Below are 12,237 nucleotides of genomic sequence, written 5' to 3' on the forward strand. Positions count from 1 at the left end.
CACATGACCTGGAAGCTGTACGCCGCTCGGCCAAGAACGTGAGATGAGCGCCACAACCCCAGAGTCATCCGCAACTGGACCTACAAGTCAGGGGTCCCTTTACCTTTTAAAGATAGATAAGGTTGGGAGCCCCCTGTTGGAAATCATGGAGAACTGCTTCCAGTTAGTGTGGACAGATGGAGGAAAGTTCTGACTGTGTATAGCAGATTCCTATAGTTTTGGTATTGGCCATGCTGGTTGGGGCAGATGGGAGTTGTTGCCCCCACCTATACCTGAAGGCTCCCATCTTAGCCACCCCTGCCTTAAATAGTAACCTAATAGTGTGTCTTGTTTTGGATACATACTTAATATTCCCCAAACCAGTAGATAATTGTTGCACCTGTTGCCGTATTTTTAGTTTGCTTTACCATCTGGTGAATGCAAACTTCAAAAAATATTACTTTTCATTTTTTGAAAAAACGATAACTCGTCTACGTCAAAAGATGCCATTTCAACAAAGAATTCCTGCTTGAGACAACTAAGCAAAAGTCAAATCATAAAGATTTTTTTAAAAGGAGAAAGGAAGGAAGCACAGTTTCATCTCTTGTGTAACCTGTCTGCTAACCTTTCTTTGTTATAAAATTGTGGTGGGGTCATAATTCATTGACAAAAAACGCAACAGCAGGGCCAGATAAGTTCCAGTTCATCAAAATGAATGTAATGGTATATTGGTTCTCGAACTTAGTCCATTTGACTCCCGAAACCATTCCAAAACCAAGGCGTGGCTTCCGATTGGCTGCAGGAGCTTCTTGCACTCAAGCGGAAACTGCATCGGATCTTCGGCTTCCGAAAAACGTTCGCAAACCGGAACACTTCCAGGTTTGGGGTGTTCGGGAGCCAATTTGTTCGACAACTAAGCTGTTCGAGAACCAAGGTACCACTATATGAATATTGAAAGTCAACTGTTCTTCCAGGTGTGGAACTATCCCAAATACTATTGTATATTGTCCAGCCTGGGTTGATTTAAGTCTTCAGGTATCCCCTCATTTGCAGATGGCGCTGCTGGACCAACAGTGTCAAAGAGGACCAATGTTGAGTAACAGCATCTTCCATCCTGGAGTATAAGATAATGAGACTAGTTTAAACTATAGGAGCTACATGCTTCTAACTGACATTATTATTATTATTTATTTTATTATCATTTTCCTCCAAGGAGCTCAGGTTAGCTTACAATACATAATTCCCTCCCTCCTTTTTTCCCTTCAAGCCTTTGAGATAGGTTGTGCTTGAGAAATGTTGATTGGCTCAAGGTCAACCAATGAGTTTCATGATTGAGTTGGGCTTTGCCTGGGCAAAATAAAGAATAGCAGCTTCTGGCAACTCAGCACAGAGACACAGTTTGCACACCACATTAAGCCAAACCATGGTGAGAATTTGTTTATTTAATTATTTAATTCGCATATTGGCATTTATCTGACAATCACAGGACGGTTCATAACACAAAATTACAAAATGAGAACACAAAATACCTAAGAAAACAAGCTTAACTGCAAGCCGTAGTCGAGATGATGCTCTAGTCTAAACCAAGTCTTGGCTTATCTTAGCATTGTACAGTAACAAAAAGGATTGGGGAGAAACAACAGGTTTGGCTTTGTTGTTGTTTAGTCGTGTCCGACTCTTCGTGACCCCATGGACCATAGCACGCCAGGCACTCCTGTCTTCCACTGCCTCCCGCAGTTTGGTCAAACTCATGTTCGTAGCTTCGAGAACACTGTCCAACCATCTCGTCCTCTGTCGTCCCCTTCTCCTAGTGCCCTCCATCTTTCCCAACATCAGGGTCTTTTCCAGGGAGTCTTCTCTTCTCATGAGGTGGCCAAAGTATTGGAGCCTCAGCTTCAGGATCTGTCCTTCCAGTGAGCACTCGGGGCTGATTTCCTTCAGAATGGATAGGTTTGATCTTCTTGCAGTCCATGGAACTCTCAAGAGTCTCCTCCAGCACCATAATTCAAAAGCATCAATTCTTCGGCGATCAGCCTTCTTTATTGACACAATAAACACCATTCAAAAATCCAGTATATAAAATACACAACCTTTCAGCATAATAATAAAAGGAAGGGCTTGATCTAACTGACTTCCTCTGAAAGAAGTCCAGGGCAGCTTGTATTTCAGGCTTGCTTAACATCAAAAAGCTTTTAACTGTAGAAACTGAAGGTTTTGCTTTGGCAGGTTTTCAACGGCTTTAAGGTACTTAAGTTCTCTAAGTGGCTGCTGTGGACAGTGGAGAAACAGGGGTTAGTGCTATTTGTCTTGGGAGTTAAATAATTCAGATACTGATGTGCTCTGGGTGGATTAATTGCTTGTGGGGTTTCTCAAAGGCCGCATTTGCCATGCTTTGTAGACTCCTTAGTTCCAGCTAGATGTCCTCCTAATTAGCTGCTTTGCAGAAAAGACTCTTTGTTGTGTGCTGGGTCACTGGCACTTCCATGTAGCTCATTAAGGGACATTTGCCATTCCTTTGCTAAGCCTGACACAGTGCACCTGCTTGCTAGACAGGAAGCAGGTTGCGGCAGCTTAAGGAGCTTACAACTGGTTATTTTGTGGTGGTGTCTGGTTCTTGGGTTTTCCTTATTTGCAGAAGCCACAGCAATAGTCTTGTTTCAAGTAACAGTGCTGTCAACATTAAAAATGGCCACAAGATGTCCCCATAGGAAAAACAATGGCTGGTTTTGAGTCGATAACTCGTCTCATACCCATGTGCAAATAATAAAAACCTTTAAATAGGCTGAGCGTGTTTTTCTCAGGTCAGCAATGATGGATTTCAGTCAACCTTTTGAATTGTTTCCCATTCAAAGACAGTTCCAAGGCTCTTTATCATGTTTGTTTTGAACTACCTCTTTTTCATTCTTCCTTTTTTAAAGCCAACAATTTTTATTGGCTTACTAGCACGGGCTTTGGTCTACAGAACACAGTGAGATAAGTCATTAACGATTGCCAGTGGTGAGGCTAATTACACCTTGCTTCTTGATTCCCTAAAGAAGAACGGAAGGATTTTCTGTTGCCCTGACTATCCCTTAAGCCAGGGATGGAGAGCCTGTGGCCCCTTGAATGCTGTTGGACTCCATCTCCCATCAGCCCCAGCGGTCAAGGGCGATAGGGAATGACATTTGGAGACCCGCAGGTTCCCCAGCCCTGCCTTAGCACATAGCCTCCTATATTTGGCTCACGATGGGCAGCTCTGCACAACTTACTGGCTGCCAGATATTGTTGAACTCCAGCTCCCATCAGCCACAGCCAGCATGGCCACTGGTCAGGGATGGTGGGAGCTGCAGAGCTGGGACCATGCTTCCTTGGCTTCTGCCTGTCCTGTCTCTCCACATGTAACATTTGTTCCTTTAGCTGCACTTTTGGCTAATTGCAATAAGTAAAGCCTGGAGTGAACATAAGAAGACCCTGCTGAATCAGGCCAATGGCCCATTTAGTCCATCTTCTCACAGTGGCCAATCAGATGCCTCAACTTCAAGAGCACTCTCCCCATCTGTGGTTTCCAGCAACTGATTGCTTCTAGTACTTCAAACCATTGATTTGGCAATTGAGGAAGTCCTGGTGCTCTGTTTTCTCCTGTTCTTTGGTTGACAGTCCAGATTTACTAGTCGTTATAACATTGTTAGGGATGCGGGTGGCGCTGTAGGGACGCAGGTGGCACTGTGGGTTAAATCACAGAGCCTAGGGCTTGCCGATCAGAAGGTCGGTGGTTCGAATCCCCGCGACGGGGTGAGCTCCCATTGCTCGGTCCTAGCTCCTGCCAACCTAGCAGTTCGAAAGCACGTCAAAGTGCAAGTAGATAAATAGGGGAAGGTAAACGGCATTTCCGTGTGCTGCTCTGGTTTGCCAGAAGCGGCTTTGTCATGCTGGCCACATGACCTGGAAGCTGTACGCCGGCTCCCTCAGCCAATAATGCGAGATGAGCGCCGCAATAATGGTCAGGGGTCCCTTTACATTTACCTTTATAACATTGTTATCTAGATTTAAATGTGGCATAGGAAGCCTAGAAAAAAAATGACTGTTTCAGTCTCAAATTTTGCAGTGCTTGCATCCTGGTGTCTCAAGTGTGTGCATCTAGGTTTCCAGCAAACCATTGTCATTTGGATCCAAGTTAATTTTATACAGTAATCTGGTGTGGATTTTGATAGGTTAATTTACCATATTTTTTTCACGCTCTGTATGTTGCATGGCTCCCCCTGTCCCATTTCATCTCGGGGAGCTGCTCAACCTGTACTTAGAAACCCAGGAAATACATTTAACCAGTTATTTAGATGCCATAGAGATGGTGCAGGCCTTGGGGTCAGATAGTTTGGTAAGGAGGTAGCATTCTCCCGAATTAGCACTTTGGCTCTTGGGGGAAATACAAGCTTCGGTTTTTGCAAACTTTGCTAATATATCCTGGTTTCTTTTAAATCCACTTACATATTTGATTCCTTTTGCTGGCCAGTTTCCCAGTTATTATTTTGAACATGGGGTGTACGTGCTAACTTGGTGACTTCAAGTTAGGAGTATTGATGAAATCCTTATTTAGGTATTTGACACTGTGCTGTGCAAGCCACGTTGATATGGAGGAGGAAGGGCATTTCAGCCTATGAATCTAAAGCCGAGCAATTTTTTTTTTAATATATGGGGGTGGTTTTTGACAAGAAATTGAGTCCACCCTAGAACAATCTGAAGACTGTGCTGAGTTGTCCTCTCCATCTGGTTGCCAGAGTAAGCTGAAATGCTATGTGATATATATCCCACTCTGAATATATATCACAAGCATTTCTGCTATTTCCCATTGTTAAAGAGTTGCCATTTATGGCCCTTTACCATCTGCACTATACATTTAAAGCAGTATCATACCTCTTTAAGCAGCCATGGTTTCCCCCAAAGAATCATGGGAAGTGTAATTTCTTAAGGGCGCCAAGAGTTGTCGGCAGACCCCTTTTCCCCTCTCAGAGCTACAATTTCCAGAGCGGTTTCACAGTCAGCCTTTCTTCCCAGGGAAATCCATCAACAGCATTTCCCCCCTCTCCCTCTGGTACACTTTTCTGTTGTAGTGTACATGGATGATCAAGAAGAGTGTCGTATCTCAGATTAGTTTGTCTGGTACAAAGCCAGCTTGACCACAGCAAAGGATGCAAGGGGAATGTTTGCCAAAGCTACTGCTAAGATAAGGGATGGGGGAATTTGTGGCCACCCAGATGCTGTTTGGACTCTGGATCCCATTAGTTCCCACCAGCAAGACCAATGGTCATGGGGTGATGGGAATTGTAGTAGTCTAAGAACAGTTGGAGGGTCACAGCTTCCCCCATCCCTGCTTACAATATTAGCATCCGTACAAAGAGTTGCTGCTCAGTACTTGAGATGGCAAAGGGGTCCCTTTTCCTAGAATGAATGTCAAAGCCCAAAGAGCTTCATGGCTACTAAAAGGAGACTGTTGTTGTTTAGTCGTTTAGTTGTGTCTGACTCTTCGTGACCCCATGGACCATAGCACGTCTTTCACTGTTTGGTCAAACTCATGTTTGTAGCTTCGAGAACACTGTCCAACCATCTCGTCCTCTGTCGTCCCCTACTCCTAGTGCCCTCAATCTTTCCCAACATCAGGGTCTTGACAAAGACAAAAGGAGACTATCTTGCCTCATAACTCTCAGATAAGTGCCAGGGACCAACACTGAGAACTTTACAATATTTGGTGAACCATCTTTCCTGGCACTTTCCCTTTGACATAGAATTTCAAATCCTACCTGTTGTCTTTTTTTTTTACTGATGAGTACCAAATGCCTGTCTCATCTGGAAACTCACTCTTGAAAAAGACCCATGACTCCTCTGAGTCAGTGCCTGTTGTGTCTGTATAAAGGTTTTAAATAAGGTCTTGGTCAATTCACCACTTCTGACCCGCTGCCCACTTTTAGGATATTTTTCTAGTTCTGAACTGCTTGAGGCAGTAGGCCTCCTTGGTGAATTTTTGTTGCCTGAGGCAATGTTGAAAATGTAGCTTTCTGTGAGTGGTTGGTGGTTTTTTCTTTTCTTTTTAAATAAACACTTAATGGCTATTTGAGTAGAATTACGTGGAATATGAGGGTTCCTTCACACCTATATTTTTTTCTGTGTTGATATTTTAGCCAGAAGTGTGAATTCATAAACAGGCGACCGAAAAAACCATTTCTGAATATTTAAACAGTGATAGTATTAATGGAGAGAGGCAATTGCCTGAGATGTATCTTTTGAGTGCAGTACTCACCTTATTTTGGTGATTGTAGGTTGTTTTAAATTAGTTATTGATAACAATGAATGGTTATTGATTATTGATAACAATAATTAGTAATAGTTGTTTGACCACAACTCCCATCAGGCCTTGCTATCTGGTTCTGATGGGAATTGAGACCTCTGTGTATAGGGCGGTATATAAATTCAATAAATAATAAAAACATCTGAAGCACACGTAGATGATGTCAGCTCCCTAAAGCTTCAGACAATGATCTTTCCACCTGAGGTGCTGAGACTTTGGGTCCTTCTGCATGTGTTCTGCTGGTGAGTTAGGGCTCTGGCGTCTTCAGTTAAAAAGGTTAAGGTAATTTAAGAGATCTTGCCTGTCTGTCAGTGACTTTGCAGGTTCAGAGTAGACACTGTTTGGTTATACAGACAAATAGTCTAGTAGAAGGCAGCTTCCTTTGTCCATACTGAGCTTAATAAAATACCCCTAATTACCGGTTGATGCTTTTGAATTATGGTGCTGGAGGAGACTCTTGAGAGTCCCATGGACTGCAAGAAGATCAAACCTATCCATTCTTAAGGAAATAAGCCCTGAGTGCTCACTGGAAGGACAGATCGCGAAGCTGAGGCTCCAATACTTTGGCCACCTCATGAGAAGAGAAGAATCCTTGGAAAAGACCCTGATGGGAAAGATTGAGGGCACTAGGAGAAGGGGACGACAGAGGACGAGATGGTTGGACAGTGTTCTCGAAGCTACCAACATGAGTTTGACCAAACTGCGGGAGGCAGTGCAAGACAGGAGTGTCTGGCGTGCTATGGTCCATGGGGTCACGAAGAGTCGGACACGACTAAACGACTGAACAACAACAATTACCGGTATGCTGCAGTCATAATAAGCCCCTTGATGCCTTACTTGTTTTCCACAAGTGACACAGTCGATGTCTGAGACTTGAAAGAGCCATTTTTAAAAACTAGAAGATTTATCTCCGTGACTTCTTTGTGGTTGCCAGGATAGGATCTTAATGCTGATGTGAGACCACCGTGCTAAGTGTCAAGAGGTACATAGGGGTTCACAGTTACATCAGGTGTTTTTTCTTCTTCTCACGTTGCATAGTTTTGTTAGATTTGGTCCCAACTTGACCAAGGATTTTTCCAAAATGTCACTATTGTGCAGGTGTGATTCTGTCATATAGGGGCAAGTTCAGATTGTGCAACTGCCCAATGACACTGCCTCCAAAAACCAAAGCTGGACTTTTTTGTGGGAAGGAAAGAGAACTTAAAATCGTGGGATAGCAATTGCTTGCCATAGCGTTGTATAACCTCCCCACAAACAAATTGGCACGGATGTTCCATAAGCAGCCAACATCGTATAACCTCCCCACCAGCTTTGTGCAAACAAATCAGGACAAATGCTTAATAAAGAAGTCTACTAGAAATGACCACCAGCAGTTTGTCTGATCTGGGCTGATTATTGCTATGCTTGGCAGCACTGCCTTGCATGTAAGACCCAGGCCCACACGGCAGACTGTCATATGCAAAACAGCCCATGTGCTCCACACACCTTGAGACTCCCCCTAGATTAGTATCCCCCAATGCAATGTGGCTTTCAAAAGACGTGACCAACCTGCTGCGGTAATGCGGACACTTTGGTTGAGGTGTTTTAGTCTGTTGCCAAGTTTAAAGAATTAACGAAACCAGAACTGCTTTCTGCAAGCCATTTTGTCAGCATATTAATTGCATCCAGGCTTCCCGAATACTTTCGCGGTGCAATAGTTCTTGTAAGTTAGTTGGCAAATATATCAAGGGACTCCAAATTATATCACAAAAATGTATCAAATTAGCTAAGAACTATAACCAGATCTTTCCAAAGGAAAGCAGATGAAGAGATGCATAGGAACACCAGGGCAAGTACAGGGAAGGACTTAAATGTGCTCTGTAATCAGATTTTCGAAAAATCTACTTTTAATCCCACAGAAAGCATGTTGATTGTAACTAAGCAACCTTTACGTGCCATGTGTCTTGAGTTCCTGTTTGCCCATCATCCAGGGGGAGTTAAGAGCAATTGTCAAATGAATGCAGAGTCTGTATAGCTGAATTTTCTTTATAAATTATATGTGTTCATAGTGATTTGGGGGGCATGATGGGGCACGGGGGTGTGGGGACAGGAAGATTAAGAGCCCGTGGCTTCCTGTTCGCTGCAGTTTTCTGCCCACAGACTAACATCTGCAGATCCTTTGATAATGCTTCGTTGCGATTCTATCAAGGTAATTTGATTTTGCTTGCAACTCACATAGGAAGGATTTGTCTCCTTAAGAGGCGGGATATAAATAATTATAATAGATATTTCTTGTTCATAGCATTGGATGTGAACGCAAAGGCTCAGAGAAACTCAGAAGGAGCGTTGGAAGGTTGTTGGATATGAAAAAAGATGGTAGACAAAGATTGGCCAGTGGTCTGAACAAGCAGGGCTCTCCTTATCTTACCAACTTCTGCTTTTTAAAAAAGAACTCTACCTCTCCACCTCTTTCCAGGCTGTGGGCCACTGGGCAAAGCCTTCCCACATGCAATCACATGCAGAACAATGCTTTACAAAAGTCTAATAAATTAGTGAACCAAATGAACACAACAAGGGTTGTTTTTTTAAAGCTGGAACTCACCAGAACTCAGTTCTGGCACTTCTTAGGTAGGCACAGGGGCATAACATGGGGGGGTGCTGGGGGAGGGGCATTGTGCCAGGTGCACAATTTTTGAGTGGGGGTGAACCAGGCACCTCCATGCAGGTGACCCCAGTGTGGCCCTACCCACCTGCCAGGGGCCATGTCAGCCGGTCAGGCTCCCCCCCCCAGGGGCTGGAGGGCAAGCGGTTCAGCACAGCCCTGGTCTGCTCTGGTGGGGGTGGGGTCACTCTGGCAGTGGCGGCGAAGGCTGGGCTGACACACCCTGTCTGACATGCACCCACCCCAGGCACTGGCAACCACTGCTACGCCACTAGGTTGGCGCCATGGCCATTATAACACAACATGGGTGCTATTCATGGTGAGTTCTGGCACCTCTTTTTCTAGAAAAATAGCACTGAACATAACCATGTCTGTCCGTCCCCCCCCCCCCCAAATTGCATACTGAGATCCAAAGCAGAAAGAAAGTGAGCCACATATTCCTTTGCCAAGACGTGGGCCCCTCTTACTTAGAAGTCACCCATAGAAACCCATTGCTCAAAGACGTCTACATGCAGATTCCCGCATCTGTTGGGGAATCTACAAGTTTTGGAGGTTGTTGCTTCCCAATCCAGATGGTTTGTCTATGTCTGCTGGGGAATATGCAAATTACTTATTTATGGTTGCAGAAGGCTTTAAAAATGTGTGGATTTTTAAATTCCCAAAGGTCAGGAATGCCTTCTTTTTACAAGATAGATTTGATATAACCCTGCTATTAGGAAAACAGATGTTTGTTGTTGTTTTTTTATTTTGAAGGGGAATTTTAATTGTGTGCTATATTTTATCTTGTAAAAATATCTCCATTTGGTTCCTTTTATTATTATTATTAACAGAATGTATCATTACTGCCTGTGGTGACATTGTTGGAATAATATTGTAGATGGAGCAAACAGACAAACAGATCACATCAGAGCCACTTTTATTAGCTGAAGCAGCCAGGGAAAAAAGCTGCGCTGTAGCCTCAGCCATAAATTTTTAAAGTAAGAGCATTAAAATACTTGCTTGTCCCAGTTGTGCCTCAGGACTCTGGAGGAGGGCAATTTTAGCATATGTAGATAGATCTGTTTTGGAAATGAGGCAATGAAATGCAGCTAAGAGCTTTTATAAGCAGTGAAGGTTATACGTATTCTACCAGCTGTCCCCTGTTCCCTGTTCTAAGGAAAGTGGAGAGTCCTACACATGCTTGGAGTTCTTTGTTTGGGATTTTGCAGCAGCCTGGATGCAAGCGTTGCTGGAGTCCTACAAGTCCCCGGCAACTCACATGGCATTATTCTTAAAGCCAGATCCTAAACATGGCACTTGAGCTTGACAAGACTTGCTTCAAGTGTGCACAACTGTCATAAGATTTTCCCACAGTGCTGAAATTGCTTCATGTGCATACTCTCAAGAGCCCCTGGAGAACTAGACAAACAGTGTGCTTGGGTGCATGGCCATCATGCTCAATGTTCTTTAGGTGGTTGAGGGAAGCAGTTACACATATTCCCCTGTCTCAAAAAACTCTTGTCAACTTTAGTGAGTGCGTGATTTTGGGATACACACAGCTTTCAAGGAATCCAAGCGTGGATTCTAAATGTTTGTTTTCAACGGAAGTTCAACAGAAGAGGCGACCTTCACTTTCATCTGGCAAACATTTCTCCAGCATCCCCCTTCCTCAGGCTGAGAACAACGATTTACCATAGCCAGTAGAAGCTCAACCTGTCTCGCAGTTACGCTTCGACGTGGTCATCTTCAGATCTCTCACCACGCAGGGGTCTATGTGAAAGGAAACACTAGTAACCTCACAAAATGTCAGCAAAAATACATTCTAGTAACTTTACTCCTCAAACGATCTGGCCTGAAACGGACTTTTGGCACACTCTTACTGATTAGCTTATGTTTCTAAAAATAAAATATTTAAGTACGAGTAAATTTTTGGCCTCGTACCAGAAGCAAAATACAGGCTAGATTAGCATAGCAGCTTATTTAACCATATCATGTTGCAAAGGGTAGGATGTTAACCCTCCCCCACCCAACCTTATTTACCGCGTACGTTCTTAGGCTCTGGAATGGTGACATGGGGAAAAGAGGGAATTTTGCTCCCACTTGGGAAACGAGAGAACTTAATAAATGGGAAATGCAGAATCTGTTTGCTTTTGGCATCGTGTGAACCCATTTTGTTTTCGTTACAGGGGCAAAAACTAGGCTAAAGACCGCAGGGCTCTTTGGAGAGTACAAGAAATGGCACACCAGCAAATGGAGTAGAAAAGAATGCCAAGGTTGTCACTCCCCATCAGTGGTTTGGATGGATTTCCTCCTCGGAGAAACATTTAGAGCGCTTGGGGCTAAATTGTGCGCAGGCAACAGGTGGTTTGCTTTACCAAAGGGCATGTGTAATGCTTAAGTGAACGAGAGCCAAGTTCCAGCAGATGTGCTATAGCTCACTCTGCTTGGTGGAAGGATATTTTTCATGTTATGTGTGGAAAAGAGCAGTAACCCTGGTTCACTGGAAGAGGTTTTGGTCGCAAAATAGCCATTAGCAAATGAGTCATCCCAATCACAGAGCAAATCGCTGTAGGCTTCTCACACAGAACACATGCGAAGCTGGACAGCAGAGGAAAGGTCTGTTGGGAATTCGGTCAAAGTAAGCATTTTAGTCATGATATTGCCGTTCGGCTAATTCAAATGATTTGCAATGTAATCCTGGACGCATTGCATTAAAAACAGGAAAGAGTCCTGTGGCACCTTAAAGACTAACAAAAGTGCCTTTGATATTCTTAAAAAAACTTTCTTAGATGTGTGCTTAGGACCAGGGACCCGCCTGCTCTCATTCCCAAGCAGCTGCTTGGTGCTATTGCCGATTTTCTGCTAGGACTGTGTGAATGCAGCCCTGGGATCAGTTGCAAGAGCTATGTGGGCTGGGCTCTTTCTGAGTGATGCTCTTCATCCAGTGTGAGCTGCACATGCAATTTTCTCTCTCTTTTATGCACATGTGCATCCTAGGCAGAGGAATGCAAGCAGGTTCTTGGATTCCTGTTGCATGCTGTAAGGGGGAGAGATTATAGAGAACCTCCCCCTCTCATCAGGAGCAGTTCATCCCCGAGCAGCCATGAAAGTGCGGGGTCTGAAGGGGCTAGTCAGGACACGGAGAGAAAGTGCCAGGTCTCTGGCAGCATGGGAGAGCCCCTGCTCCACAGACGGGAAGAGAAAGAGGCGGAAAGGGAGGACAGGGAAAGAACAGATCGTAAACCCTTTCCCCCGGCACCAGAATTAAGGAGGAGGAGAAAGGGGAGGAGATTCACTGTCCTGCGGCTTTTATGTTGGT

Source organism: Zootoca vivipara, chromosome 8 (assembly GCF_965207765.1).
Source record: "Zootoca vivipara chromosome 8, rZooViv2.hap1.1, whole genome shotgun sequence".
Classification (NCBI taxonomy): domain Eukaryota; kingdom Metazoa; phylum Chordata; class Lepidosauria; order Squamata; family Lacertidae; genus Zootoca; species Zootoca vivipara.